Raw genomic sequence first — 14,305 nt, 5'->3', positions numbered from 1 at the left:
CATAGTTTAATATGAAAAGGCAGTGAAGTATCCCTTTAATGTTACAGAACACCCCGTTGGCAGTCAGTCATGATTAAAAAGCAGACATTCAGTGGAAATCAACATCTATTTGTCTGCTGGTTTGAGTCAGATAAATTCTTCAGGGTGTATTGTAGGGAAGAGATGTATAACTCACACTGGGAAGCCCCAGGGTTCGGTGCTTGGCCCTCTCCTCTTCTCAAAATACAGGCAAATGGATATCCTTACCACAGCTACACTGCACTGACACACAGATCTACTGGACCTCTTTTTAGCAGGGTTAATAATATCATGGGTTTTAAAAAACATTCATTCTAGTCTTCTGATTTACCACCAAGCTGGGAGGAGAGTAAATGTGTCACTGTGAGGACTTATACATGGAGAGCAAATTAAATATTAACCTCAATTTGCTTGTTTTGTCCTCTTTCAAGTCTCCAAGTCTGTTTGGCTTGTCCTGAGTTAACCTGATCATGAACTACAAAATGCAGATTCCTTTACTGGTTCTGACACGTAAGTGTGAGTCCCTGCATTTTCACGACTACATGGGGAAGAGAGTATTTAATGTGGAAGTAATGATTGCAGAAGGAGGATGATAGCCTCAGGGTGAATGGAGAAAATGAACATGTGCACTACATTTATTCATGTGTTCTCTCTGCATTTACACTACCAGGCTTTCTTGAACAGTGTTACCAAAGTTATAATGTAGAATGGATAAAATACTGTATAGTTAGATATATTTATGTATATATAGGGCATTATATCACTATGATGCCACCACTACTTTATTACTTTATGATTTAATGTAATGACTTTAAGAAATTTAATTGAGTGAAAAAAACCCTAAAGGAATGCTAATGGGTTTCTGTTGTAATTTGAAACCAATCCAAATGGTATAAAACCAAAATTCGCTAAGAGTGAGGAAGTGAAACTTGGGGCGTTTATCCAGTTGGATCATATTTAAAGCCTTAAGGGATGTTTATGCACCTTTTAGGATAAGTTCCAAATTCCATTAGCATTGCTTAATTTTTTTATTTATTTAGTTAGTTAACCATTTGCATTCCAATTCATCTCACAGGCAGATGCTTGGTTGCCACAGGCCCTTTATTTTAAATGGACTGAGTAACTCCGGTTGGAACGGGAACATGTTCCACTTTGGGTAAAAAAAACATTGTGCGACATTTGGAAGTCAGGAACCACAGACTTTCGCCACTTCACTTCAGCTGGTGTCCATTCAGCCTGTTCATGTCTCAGCACTACTCTAATGCATTTATAGAGAAAACCATGTCCTCAAATACCTCAAACCTAGCCCTTCCATTCTCAGGCTACTTACAGAGAGAGGTGGAGAGAGCCTAAACTCATCAGATCAGCCTGTCCTAGAAAACATTTCTGTTCCATACTGCGAGGTCTCTCTGGGGAGAGTCGTGCTATGCAGGCAGTTACCAGAGAACACTTAAGTAGAGCCTTTCTAAAATATCAGCATAGGGTTGTTAACCAGCGTGTTCCTCATCCCATTACCAGGAGAGTGGTAGGTTTTTTGTGAACCAGATAAAGGAGAACACTTGTAAGCTGACATTTAGACCTAATAATAGAGCTCACAAAAGGCTGTCAAGTTGACATATTTAACTTCAGAAATCTTTATTTTATTTTATTTTATTTTATTTTATTTATTTTATTTTATTTTATTTTATTTTATTTTATTTTATATAATGTTATCATGGCAAGGCAAGGCAAGTTTATTTGTATAGCACATTTCATACCCAATGGCAATTCAAAGTGCTTTACCTAGTGTAGTGATTTTTACTTTTGTCCACCCAAGGACACTAAAGCCCCGTTTCCACCAAAATTACCCGGAACTATTTGTACCAGGAACTTTTTTACAGGAACTTTTCTCCCCCCCAGACCTGCAGCTGTCTGCGTTTCGACCGCGATAAAGTTCCGAGAAGATTAGGCAAATTAGTCCGGTGATGCAGGACTGCGCGCGACTGTTCCTCCAAATCAGTGAAGGACAGTAATCATTTGTGTGTGTACCGATTGAAAGATTTAGTGATCTGTTTACATGAGACGTTATCTAAACCGATCTGGTGTTTACATGTGATGACTTTCAATCGCAATCATTTTGTCACATGCAGTTTGTCTGCCGCACCAAAAATGTCAACGCTGTTTTCTCCAGCAGCTGGAGTGTGTTGACTGTAGCCATAGCAACTCTTAACGGCCACCAGGACTAATACAGTATTATTTATAGCTATTTGTTGTAAAGTGTAATAATCATCTCAGAAAAAAAAATCTTCTGTCAGGCGCAGTTAAAGTAAAAACTGCCTGGGGCAATATACGCTGTGTCATTACTCCAACATTATCTTCATAACTTACGAAATAAAAAGTTTACCCCTCAGAAAAATTTACTTTCCTCTCTTGTCAACATGAGCGCGGCGCGCGCCGTCACGGCATGTAAGGACACACACTTAAAAGTAATCGGTCAGGTCGTTTACATGGTGAAAAAAAATTAATAACGAGTATGGAAGAGATTCAAGCTTTGCTGCTTTTGCTGGTTATGTATAGGTTTACTAAAGAGGTAATTAACAATGACAGAAAAGAGCACTAATATGCAGATTCAGCAGCATGCAGCATATTCAGAAAGCTTGTAAAGCTAGATTTAAAATGACAATGTATATTATTATCAGCTATTACGGACATTGAACGTGAGATGGCTGAGACGACCGCGCGCCACCAGACAGAGAGCAAAGACTGATATTTACTGAACGCAGAACGAACCTCGCAAAAGACTTTTAAAAATGCCGGTTGAACTGCGTGAGCTCAACCAATCAGCATTTTCAGCGCCCAAGTCCCGCCCTCGAAAGTTCCTGAACTTTGAAAAAGTACTACCTCGCGAGCAGGGCCGTTTGGAGGGGGAAATATTTACCCGGAACTTCAATTTTACCCTGGTTCCTGCGGTCTAAACACACGAAGTACCACCCAAAGTTCCTAGTTCCTGGGTAAAGTTCCTGTGGTGGAAACGGGGCTTAAGTAAGAGAGTGATTGGTACTCACGTCACCGCTGACGTTGTGAATTTGGATCACACGTCACTTAAGGTGTGGTTATGAGTACATCAGATGACCACCTTCCCCCCTCTTAGTTTGGGACACTAGTCAAGGCCTTTTACCTTGGCTGTATGAGAACACTCCGCACAGGAGGCTGCCCAGTCATTTATAATGAAGGTAAAGGGGGGAGAGTTGGTCAGCTGATTTATCTGAAAGATTGGTGAGATTTCTAACTTGTAGAGCCTTTTCTGCCTTATCAGCACAAGGAAGACACAATTGTAATAAAATAGATTTTATTAACAAAAGATAAACAGAACAATTAACACAACTACTAAATGAATACAATGAATGATAAAGGACTAAAGTGCGTAAAATGCATAAAATACATGTGAGTAAGTTAAGTGTGGCTATAGAAGAGTTATGTTATCTTACGGAAAGATAAACTGTTGTTTCTCTGAAATTAAGGTGAAGAACCTTATTATGCATTAAACAAATAAACGAAAGATTATTTGTTATTAACAAGCATCAGTTATATTACCTCTAATGTAAATTAGAAAATCATATACTGATAATATACAACAATGCCAAGGTCTCTAGAAAGAGGTTTGGTTAAGTGATATTTACGTTCCACATGGTTGAGTCAGCAGTCCGATGGTGATGACTTCTTCCAATGGTTTTGCTGGGAGACAGTGCAGTGAAGAAAGGAGCTGGAATCTGTTTCAACAGCCTTGAACACGAAGATCTGTGGGATGCTGATCTCCTGGGGCACCAAAGGGTCCTAAAATCTGGAACACGCAGATGAGGCCCTGAAGAAGGTGCAGAAGGTCCTTGATCTGGAACACGCAGATGAAGGAACCTTGAAGTGAAGTTTTGCTCTCCTGAGCTTAACCTTGTTGCAAATGTCTCTCTGTGTCTTCTGCCTCTTTGGACCAGACACTCAGAAGTTGGTCAATCTGCTCTGATCTCTTTAGCATGGAGACTCTGGACGTGCTGTAGTCGTCTCGCTGGACTAAAACTCTGAACGTAGTGTTGGTTAATGTCTCTTTCCTCACAGGCTGGAGGCTCAGAACGTTGTCGTATCTGTTGCTGCCTCACAAGCTGTAGATTCAGATCCTCGGATCTTGTGTTGTCTCTCTGGTTAAACCAGAGGCTCAGAACTTGGTTGCTCTGTCACAGTCTAATCCTCGGCGGACAGACTCAGAACTTGGTGAACTGTTTGTCTCTCGCGTGGAGGAGACTCAGAACCTGGTTGCTCTGTCACAGTCTAATCCTCGGCAGGCAGACTCAGAACCTGGTGAACTGTTTGTCTCTCGGATGTGGAGACTCAGAACCTGGTTGCTCTGTTACAGTCTAATCCTCAGGGGACAGACTCAGAACTTGGTGAACTGTTTGTCTCTCACATGGAGAAGACTCAGAACAAGGAGTGTCTATTGAAAGGGTACCTTTATCCTTTTCCGAATAGGAGGAGATTGCAATTTGGCGCTTCTCCATTCCAGTGTTGCTATTGGCTGCTGGCATCAGAGGGGGCACACAGTGTGGCCCACCCTTCTTTCCCCTGTAGAACTCATTTGCATACTGTACACAGTTAGAAGTCTTTAAAGGGTCTTTAAAGTTCATTAATGCATTTCTCACTTTCCAAACCACCATCAGAATACCCTTGGCAATATGCTAAACAAATAGACACCAAACATGATGGAAAAAGATTGAACTGTCATGTGTTCATTCATTTGTTCATTAACAGCTGCATTTGTGGAAGATGTTGCATTACAAATAGCTGTCACTGAGAATACTTATTTCTCTGAATAAGTATGGAATGGATGTGTGTAGCTTACACCAGTCTTAAGGTTTCCAAACATAGTTGTCAATGGATTTGGATGGATCAGTTTTGGTCTTTCTTTGTTTCACCCACTACTGCTGAAGTCCCGAGGAATGTTTATGGCCGTCACAAATCAGGTCATTAGGGATCCATCTCTAGATGGGTGAAGGGCAGAAACTGCATGTGGACCAATGAGAAGTCCTGTCCTTCCTGGGCTTGGTACTAGAGGTCTTCTTCTTGCCCTCAAAGAGGTGTCTGGCTGTTGTCCAAGCATCTTTATCTGATGGCGTTGGACATCTTGTTTGTGCTAGTCCAACAAGATCCAATCAAAATGGAGCAAACCTTTGTCTTTTAAACTGGGCCCTGGAATTCTGGTGTCCACTACACTAGAAATAAATTAAAATAGTGGTAACATGCATGAGAAAAAAGAATATTATGTGGACGAATAAAAAATTAAAAACAAGCATAGTTAAAACAGTTAAATAATTATAAAATTTTTTTTATAAAAAAATAATTATAATAATAAAAAAATAAAATGGTCAGAGCCACAATAATGGTCTGATATAAAAATAAAACATTCTTCAGTTTACAGCCTACTTACATGTACCATCTTTATTAGAACACCTCTCCTTTCTTTCTCAAACACGTTCATAACATCCATTTTAATCACTATTCCATGATTTTTACTCAGGAACCTTCTTGTACCTTCTTATTCCATGTCATGTAGTTTAAGAGTTAATCACTTTATATAATGACCATGTTTAATTTTAAGCTTCCAATCTAATCTGCCACTAGTGTCGTCTAGCAACTCTCAATACACTTCTGAGCTGTAAAAGCCAAACTCTGGTCGGGCCAATCACATCGTGTATAGAGTGGGCGGGCGGGGCTTAACATAATGACGGCCAAGTTGCGCTTATGTGCTTCTAGTAAACACAGAAGCTGAATGGCGAACGGCGGTCTTTTGAATCAGCTTTGACCGTGACTCTGGAAGACTTGGAGTTAAGCTTTTCTCTGAGAAAAGAACAAAGAACGGCACTGAAGTCATTCTTAAAAAGGGAAGATGTGTTCGGAGTTTAGCTGACCAGATGCGGCGAAAGTTTAATCTGTCAACTAGCTCCGCTTCACCTTCGTTGCTCTGGTTGGTGTAGCGCTATCCAATTGCAGAGGGAGTTTGAAAGACAACCGTTTATCCCGCCCCTCGGATTGAGCCCTGTCAATGGTGAGTTTCCAGACCAAACATCTTGATGTGGGTCTGGCTTGTCAGGCTAATTGTCAAGGTATTACAACACAAAAATGTTAGCTTTATTATACATATATTTTTTTTGATTTTGATGTGAAATACGGAATGTTTTTAACAGGTTCCCTGAGATTTGCCCAGCACCTTTTAATCAATGACTCAGTGGTTGTCTCATCTGCTTGTGTTTGTTAGTATGAGCTGTTAATCATTTATTTTTGATCACATTAACTTCTAGAAGCATCATAGTAACTTTAATATAGCAGCAAATTAAGCTCAGAAATGCATATTTCCTTCTTTATGCTTTAGTATATAGCCATGATTTACTATGCTATTAGATATTAGCTATGTTTCGCTTTGATTTCTTTGGTAATGTTGCTTGGCAACCCTATGGAAAATAGAACAAAAGATCCACGTGCCACCGGTTAGCGCAGATCTATCTGCTTGTATTAATACCGTATTGATTCCGCTTACCAGACATTTACAGGCTTTTGAGCATCTGAGAGACACATTCAATTAGGCCTCTTGGTGAAAGCAATGACAAAGACTTCCATTTCGTCATCTGTCAAACTTTGGTAAGCACAAGCTTATCTCTGCACTAAAGCAAAGATAATGAATCCCTGCCTCCGTCAAGAGAAACACAAGCCTAATGAGCAACTCCGAAATGGACTCATAACAACTGTCCATCCCACAGCCAATGCCCTGAAAGAAAAGAAAAAAACAGCCTGTAATTACAGTTCCACAATGCAACATGCTGGCAAAATAAGATTATATTCAGGGAAAATGAGAGTAAAACCTGCTTAATTGAACAGGATTCTGCTGCAATCACTCTATATGTATTGCAGTGTTATTAAGGGTTGCTATAAAAAAATATATATATACCATCTCTTGAGACAAATGGTGTGAACAGCATATCGAGTAGCCCACAATGCAGTTATTCATGAGTCATGGCCGCATCAAAAATGGGTCTCACCTACAGACAATTTGCTAATTGGGTTTCCATTCTTTATTTAGTTGAAGCTGCTTGAGTTTGCAGTGCCATATGGGCATCTGAACCTCCCTGATCATAGTCCATAATGATTGAGAGCTTTTTTAGAGCTGTTGAGATGTCTGTTGTATTCAGTTCTGAAGAGCTGTCAGGGCCTCCTGAGCTGCATCTTATTTGCTCTTTCTACAATTATTCTTATTTAGTCTGGAATGTTGACGTTAATATGCCTCATTTTGTTTTAAAATGCTTGTCGGTCCAATGCCACGTGATGAATGGTGCGTGACGTATATTTTTATTTCCCTGTCTTTGGCTGTCAGTGTAATGCATGACTCCACTTCCAATTAAAGGCCATTACTGAAAAAAAGACTGCCTGCCTCCTTCATGGCCACTGACTGCATTAAGCTCGCTCTTATTCTCTGTGTTTCCGTCCTCTCTTTTAGTGTCATCTCATCATGCTGGCATTGCATCTTGTTGGCTGCGGTTAATTAGAGACCCTGAAAACATCCTCAGATATGAATTTCTGATGTGTTTATTAGTCAGTGACTGTATTTGCATTGAGAGCATCTGACGCTTCCTAATGCTGTTTTACCCGAGGCACCGCTCCCAGCTTTCACTGCAGGCACAGGCTGATTTTTTCCCCAAATTCTTAGTGAAAGGGAAGAAGTACACATTGACTTCAGGAAAGGTATGAAGTGGCATTGAAATTTGATTCATTGACCATCATCACGCTACACTCTCTTTATACTTTAAGCACATATTAGCAAATCTCTTTTATGAGATGTTACAAGAAGTTTTGAAGAAATGTTGCAGGCGTATACATCTATGGTCTAATACAGTATTATCCCTGCACACGAGCCGTTCTTCATTTGTAGGAGTTATCTTGCCTGACTACTATGTATCTTCCTAGAGGCAGCGGCGTAGCACCAAATTTTGGGCCTTGGGTAGAAACCATTTGCTGGGCCCCCGTACCAAATACCATAGTGATATCAATGGGTGGGGTATTGCATTTTTAGATATTTATAGCATTTTATTGCAACTGTAGAATCACAGGGTGCACTAACCGCCAAACTAGACATTCAGTCTTTGAATTACATTTTGTCCTTTTCAATCATTAAGATGTGCATTAAACCGAGAACAATCCTGTACATAATGTAAGTATGGAGGACCAACCCTGCACAAATTAAAAATAAATAAATAAATGAATGACTAAGTAAATAAATGAATAAATAAATAAATATACTAAAATATACTAAATGGGTCAAATTGTTGGAAACATTGATACGTTGTTTAGTGTCTGTGAAAGAACTATGCGGCCGTCATTTACTGATAACTCTCCTCAGCTGGTCTGATTCAGCGTGCGTGAGCTTCATAGACTGTGGTGAGCTCTCAACCAATGATGTGCTGAAGCTACACAAGGACCGCCCTCCTCATTTCCATGTTGCACACGGAAAAAGAAAAAGAAATGAATAAATCGATCAATAAATGTAAAAATAAATGCATATGGGAAAAATAAATGTAAAAAATAAATGAACGCATAAATATAAAAATCTATGTTAAAAAAATGTTAAATTTAATTAACAAAAAAATAAAAGTTAAAAATATATATTTTTATAAAAGCAGAAAATAATAAATTAAGGGAAGAATAATACAAAATTGTATTTGATTAAAAATGATTTTTTTAAATTCTGTTATTTATTTTCCTATTATCACATTTATTTATCTATTTATGTGTTTATTAATTTACAGATGTGTATATTTATTTATTCATTTATTTACTTATTCATTCATTCATTTATTTATTTTTAATTTGTGCAGGGTTGGTCCTCCATATGTAAGAGCGCGAGCTAATTTGCATAACAATGCGGTAAAATAGGCGCTAACAATCTGTGTTTTTGGGGGTGTTATTTTGACAATGGAGGAAAATATAGTGTTTTCATGTAAACTTCTGACTCTTTTTGTTAAAACAATGTCAATGCTTGATGATTCATTTGGAGCTCACCTTTCTTTTCAAAAAACTTGCAGAGTGAGCAACTGCTTGCCCTCATTTGCCTTTCTCTCTTTAATCTTCTTTTCTTTTTGTTTTTGAGCCCCGAGTTTCCTTTCTTAAGGAAAGACATGACTCTTCCCCGTCTTCCTAGTTCATCTCACGGCTAACTCTAGCTCCTCTCTCATAAACTGATTCACCGCAGGTCTGCAGCAGAAGAACCTCACCTGCGGGTCGTACCATTTACATTGATTCGAGAGGGGTGGTGGGGCCCTGCACAGCATGAAAATAACGTTTTTTGTACCAGACCAGTGCCTAACTACAAGTTTAGTTTTGCACAGGAACTGTTTTATTTGTACATATATGCTATATAAATGTTAGTGCATGTATATGTATGTATAGAAAACTGACTTCTGAAGGTCCCCCCCCCCCCGGGTTTATTTATTTAGCGCTTTTTACAATACCGATTGTTTCAAAGCAGCTTCACAGAGTTAAACAGGAAAATAATGCAACATAATTTAAAGGTGCCCTATAATTACAGAGTCCCAAGATGACTCAAATCCCTGTCCAGAGTCCAGATCAGATGGCTCCAGTCCCTTTCCAGAGTCCTGTGATGGTTCCAGTCCCTGTCCAGAGTCTCATTATGGCTCCAGTCCTTGTCCAGAGTCTCGTTATGGCTCCAGTCCCAGTACAGAGTCCAGAGATGGCTCCAGTCTCTGTCCAGCATCCAGAGATGACTCCAATCCTAGTTCAGAGTCCAGTGATGGTTCCAGTCCCTGTCCAGTTTCCAGAGATGGCTCCAATCCCATTTCAGAGTCCAGAGATGGCTCTGATCCTAGTCCAGAGTCCTGTGATGGTCCCAGTCCTGGTTCAGAGTGAGCCCAGAGATGGCTCCAGTCCCTGTCCAGCATCCAGAGATGGCTCCAATCCCATTTCAGAGTCCAGAGATGGCTCCGATCCTAGTCCAGAGTCCTGTGATGGTTCCAGTCTCTGTCCAGCATCCAGAGATGGATCCAATCCCATTTCAGAGTCCAGAGATGGCTCCAGTCCCTGTCCCGAGTGAGTCCTGTTATGGTTCCAGTTCCTGTCCATAGTCATTTGATGGCTTCAGCCCCTGTCCAGAGTCAAGAGATGTCTCCTATCCCTATTCAGAGTTCAGAGATGGCTCCAATCCAATTTCAGAGTTCAGAGATGGCTCCAATCCCTGTCCAGAGTCTGAAATAGCTCCAGTGAGGGCTTTAGCCCCTGAGCAGAGTCCAGTCAATGAGTCCACTCCAGTCCCTGACAAGAGACCTGTCCAAGGAGGTGCTTCCTAAGCCACCCTCTTAAACTTACATGGCTATGGAGGTCCCCTAAGACACTCAGCCTTGCATGGCCAGCTCTGCCATCGTCCCCCAAACTGCCAGCCACGCCCGATTCCCCTGAACTACTGGCTATACCCTGGTCCCCCAAACTGCCGGCACCATCCTGGAGGCTGAAATGTTTCTACCTAAGCCAGTCCTTGTCAGCCTTTCAGGAAAACCCAGAGGCATTATGGCACGATAAATGGGAGGGTATTGTAAAGTATTTGGTTTGCTTGTTCTATGTCATTGCGCTTGTAGTGTGTTTTTTTCTTTGTTGATACTTCTGTTTATAGTTTGGATTATTACATAAGTATCCTTCACTATATTTCCTTCGTCATGCACTTCAGTACTGCAACCACATTGTGACATATAGACTATAAAAAAGATGGATGATGTGTCTCCATTTCCCTCCACTGTAGAAAAATAAAGCCAAATGACCCATTACATCATTTGGATCTTGAGTCATGTGCAGTAGTGATCCTGAGGTGGAGCAGCAGTATCAAGGTCCCGCCCACACTCTCGTCTCCCGCAGACTCAATCCCAAGCACAGCTGTCAGTCAGGACGTTACTATTAGAAAATTACATAAACCAAAAAAAAAAAAAAAAAAACTTTAACATACAAACTAACTAAAATGACAGAAACCATAAAATAATACAAAAACAAATATGCGTAAATGCTTTGGCTTCACTTTTCAGTACGTGTGCGGCACGCTTGATTTTTACCAACAGAAATGTGGGCTTTGCTGTTGTCTTTTCTGAAGAAAAAGAAAATATGTTTGCTTTTCTACAGATAGATATTCTGATCACAGTTTGTTCACTGAGACTGTTGCTTCATATGTCGATCAGACCATCTGTTCCTGTTTTACTCAGTGATTCTTGTCCAAAATAATAATCTTATTTGTTTTGTTTTGCATATTGCTTTGATAGACCTTCAGCAATATTATTTGGAGAATCCGTACTTAGAAAAAGTGACTAATCAGAGCCACAAATTTAGCTTGTTATCTGGTAAACTGAATGTGTGCCAAGATAGCTAACCTGTTGAAATGGCACATGTGCATGTATAGGGATATAAATGAATGTACAGTCCTGCAATTATTATGGTCGCCATTAATGCTTTAGTTCATTAAACTCGTTTAAGTCAAACCTTCATTGGTTTAATGTAATAAAGGAAGGCACTGTCTTTGGCACACATGTATTGCTCATCTCAGCACAAGACTGAAGTGTTTCCGAGTGCTTGTATTTATAGTGTGAGACTCACACTAATTGCCTAATACTGTCTGATATACTTTAATAATGTTATATTGCTATGGTAAAATAGAGAATATTACAGCCATTCTAGCACCCACTCAAATGGCAGAGTGCTAGATTAGAGTTTATAATTAGTAATAGATTGTATTCAGCCAGTAATTATTGGTGATTAGGGTGTCTGGTGCTGAAGTCGTTTCTATAGTATCAGCTGTGCTGAGTCACTGACCTTCGGCTGACCAGCAGAATCATTTTCTGCCTCACCGAACAAATTGTCTTGTTGGGTCTCTAAACTGTCAAAATGAAGATAATTTGATGGAATTGGGTCAAATGATTCGGCTTTAAACAACACTGTGTCAAGAAATGGCCTCATGTCTTGCGCTTAGTAAATTAATTTGTCTTTGGATCACAGGCAGGGATATGAAGTGCCTCCCTTCGTTTTAAAGACAGCATAGATGTCGCTGCCTATGATATCCCACAATTCTGTGAAGGCAGTTCTGTGGTGAGTTAAAAAGATTAAAAAGATCCATAGATGGATGTTTCTTCTGTGATTAACATTTTCAATCAGGGCAAAAGGATTGAGTCAGGAACACGTTCTGGTTTCTGAAGATATATCAGACCAATGATGGGTTTGCACAGCCTCACCTCTGGTTTACTCTTTTTGGGAAAACACAATACAAAAAGATTTATATTTGTCACTGAGCATATCCAAGGAAAGACCCCCTTCGCCCCTTTCCCCAGGCCATTTGGTTCAACAGTTTAAAGCTTAAATGAACATGAAAATGTAAACCGTTTGAAATAGAGAGCCCAAATTTGGCATGAAAGAACTTCAGACCCTTCCCAACCAGTGTGCCAAATCTTATTAGATTGACTCCGGACCATGTCCCGGTTCCTGGGAATAGATTTGTTTTGTGCTATTCCTTGCCCTCAGGTCTGGACACATGTCTATATTATCTGTAATGGCTCCAAAGTTGCTGACAAGGAAATAGATGCTTAATGTCTCATTAGTGGTTAATAGGCACTCCTGATAAGTGCTTGTGTTCCTTTGCAGAAATATGTTACGTAAGGCTTTCTCCTCTAGTGTTCCATCAGTCTGAAGAGGGTAGGGACCTATTAAAGACACCAACTGCTCTCTCCGCGCAAACACTCCCTATTCCCATACAAATATGTGGATTAGGGGGTGTAAATCAGGGGTTTAGGGTCTTTATAACCAACCTTTTGATGATGTGGGTGCGCTTAACATACAGGGGGGAGAGAAACACCATTTTTCCAATAATGGTAAATGATGCAAATTCCCTGCTGGAGACCAAAAAGTGAAGGTTATATTCCTCAATGGGTTCACTAATTAAAGCAGTATGTGTTGTCAGCTGAAAGCAGAGTGGTGGCTGAGCTTTAGCGGAGGAAATGGGTGGAGAGAGAGAAAGGGCAGAGCTACATAAAGCTCAGGTGAGACCTTCATACTGCACACACTGCACTCTGAGCAGCCACTGATGACAGAGAACCTGCCTCAGCACCAATCTGGGCTTGTAATCACTCCGATTTGTTAACTAAATGAATCGTGTCCAGGCCGGCATCTCCGGGGAGACATTTTTATAACAGAAAAACAGAGAAGGCTGGCAGGAAAGGTGGGAGACGAACGCGGCAGCTGTCGGATGAGAGAGTGCTGGAGATTTCGGCTTGCTCGAGTAGATTCCTCATTTTTAAATCTCCAAATATTATGGAAGGGAACAGTTGGGGCATGTATTTTCTTGTGACAAAGACAAATAAGCAGCAGCAGAGAAAGCGTTGTTTCAGAGGATTAAATACACAGCCAAGATCGAGGATTTTTGGAATACCTGGAGAAAGATACCGTTAGCATTCACATTCATCTCAATGGCAATTGCTTGGCTTGCGGCAACACGCATCTGATTTTCTGAGCCATAAATGTGACTAATTACTCTGATGCCCCATTGACTGAATGTGAGGTGTTTGGCCACAAGAATGACACAGTCATTAAAGAAAGATGCATCTACCAGCAGGGACTAATTTAAGTTACTAGCCACTGCTAGTAAACTGGGGCCAAATTAGGCATCTTAATGTATAACATTTACATTTATGCACTCTGTTATCCAAAGCGACTTACCACACAATACAAACATAAGTCCCGCAGTCCAGTGAAGTTCACCGCAGTCGATCAGTAACATGTCTCTCTCCATAGCAGGCTGGGCCAAGTGATTCATTATTTAATGAATTCATTAATGTATTTCCGTATTATTTATTTTCTTTTTACTATATTTTCATTATCTATAGCCTATAAAAAAGTGATATCTGAGGATTTTATTTCCTATTTTCTTTGTTTTATATTTATTTGATTTATAAGTAATTCAAATAAATGTTGTGCTTGTTAGGTTACCATATAGTTGAACTGTTATGGTTAGGGCTGTGTGTTGTTACTCATATGTTTAAATACGTTAGGTTCCTCTACGGCAAATAAAAAAAAAAAAAAAAAAAAATTGTTTTGTTTCTAGTCCAAACATCTAATTTTTTTTAAAACAAGACGTATTTACAAGACAAGCTAAAGTAATTGTCTTGTTTTGGGGAAAAAATAACTCCAAAATTAAGCAATCTTTTGCTTAAAATAAGCAAAATAATCAGCCAATGGG

At 39.9% G+C, this 14,305-nt stretch overlaps 1 long non-coding RNA gene across 1 annotated transcript in view; it reads left to right on the top strand.

The window, feature by feature from the left end:
• Nucleotides 1–418: 418 nt before the first annotated feature.
• Nucleotides 419–14,305, top strand: part of LOC137043110 (uncharacterized) — a 30,857-nt gene continuing 16,970 nt past the window's right edge. The window contains exon 1 of the long non-coding RNA XR_010898419.1: nt 419–528. This is a non-coding gene — a long non-coding RNA (uncharacterized lncRNA). The remainder of the gene's footprint in view (nt 529–14,305) is intronic.

The sequence above is a fragment of the Pseudorasbora parva genome, chromosome 16 (genome assembly GCF_024679245.1).
Source record: "Pseudorasbora parva isolate DD20220531a chromosome 16, ASM2467924v1, whole genome shotgun sequence".
NCBI lineage: Eukaryota > Metazoa > Chordata > Actinopteri > Cypriniformes > Gobionidae > Pseudorasbora > Pseudorasbora parva.
The sequence above is the reverse complement of the archived record's forward strand: the minus strand, read 5'-3'. Positions and strand labels throughout refer to the sequence as shown.